A 1727-nucleotide genomic window follows, 5' to 3' on the forward strand; every position below is an offset into this window, starting at 1 on the left:
GAGGGACTGATGTAAAAAGAAGAAATAAAAAGGGAAGAAGGAACGCAGGCACAAAAAATAAAAATGTCTACAAAGAAGTACCTATCAATAATAACTTTAAACATAAATGGACTAAATGCTCCAATTAAAAGACATCAGGTGGCTGAATGGATTAGAAAACATGACCCATATATCTGCTGTCTACAAGAGACCCATCTCAGAAAAAGGAACTCACACAGACTGAAAGTGAAGCGATGGAAATATATCGTCCAGGAAAATTGAAATGAAAAAAAAGCTGGGGTAGCAATACCTAAATCTGACAAAATAGACCTCAAAGTGAAGTTCATAACAAGAGAAAAAAAAGGCTACTTCATAATACTAAAGGAATCAATACAACAAGAGGATATAACCCTGGTAAACATATATGGACCCAATGCAGGAGCACCCAAACACATAAAAAACTCCTCAAAGATATCAAAGGAGAGATTGACAACAATTCAATCATAGTAGGGTATTTTGATACCACACTAACATCAATGGATAAATTATCTAGACAAAAAATCAGCAGAGACATAAATCAATCCTAAATGACTCACTAGATAAGATGGACTTAATTGACATCTTCAGAACATTTCACCCCAAAACCACGGAATATATGTATTTCTCAAGTGTACATGGGACATTTTCAAAGATAGACCACATATTGGCTCTCAGGCAAAGTTTCTCCAAATTCAAGAAAATTGAAATCATATCAAGCATATTCTCAGACCACAGTATCATAATATTAGAAATAAACTACAATAAAAACAATCAAGGAGAGGTCTGAAAAAAATGGTGGAGGTTTAGACGGACGTGTCGGTGCTTTGTCCCAGAGCAGATACGGTCAAGCAGCTGAAACGGGTAACATACAGCCCGAATAAGCAGAGGAGATTCAGCTGAGAGACAGTCTGAAGCCAGGAAAGACAGAGAACTCCTAGAAAAAAGGGGACGGTGAGAGATTGAGGCTAAAACCTCCCCCGGGGCGCCAGCTCAGCCGCGAGACTGCGCCATCTTGAGTGGCTGTTACCGGCATCCAGAGATCAGCTACTAACCCGGAGGCAACGGCTCTCAAGCAGCGCAACTACATGAACTCATAGGAGCCCTGCTTCTCCCCACGGAAAGGTTAGACTTCCCCCAAAGGTGCGGTTTGCATTTCAGGTTGGAGAGAGGAATGCGCGCACGGGGGGAAATCTGCGCCCCACAAAGTCCGCGGCCTGTTGGGGCCAGCATGACCCACAAGTGGGGAAGGGCTCCCGCAGGGCTGCTGGCAGAAGGGATCACTACAAATAAGCCCATAGTTGGACTAGATGCAAAGGGGCAGCCTCAGAGTCTGCCAGCCTGCCGGCTACTTGGTGCCAGGGGCCAGAGCGCGAGCAGAGACTCCGTGCAGATCTGGAAGGTGGAGCCCTGCGAGTTCGCACAGCTTCCCAGGCTCTTGTTTACACACTTCCTCTTAAATCTGTGTGTTTGATTGTTCAACCCAGTGCATGGGATTACCCAGTTGGTGTCACTCGTAGACCCTGTAGGGGAAGGTTGTTTTTGGGGAGCCTGGGAAACAGAGCTGGGAGTGGCGACTGGGGGACCAGCTCTAGGCAGAGCTGGTTCAGGTACAATAGAGAACTCCTGGTCAGAGAGGACTTATAGCCTCGGAGGTCAATCCAGACACACTGCCACCCAGAGGCAGAGCCACGAACTGACTCTTCTGTAAA

Source organism: Myotis brandtii, unplaced genomic scaffold (genome assembly GCF_000412655.1).
Source record: "Myotis brandtii unplaced genomic scaffold, ASM41265v1 scaffold195, whole genome shotgun sequence".
NCBI classification, from domain to species: domain Eukaryota; kingdom Metazoa; phylum Chordata; class Mammalia; order Chiroptera; family Vespertilionidae; genus Myotis; species Myotis brandtii.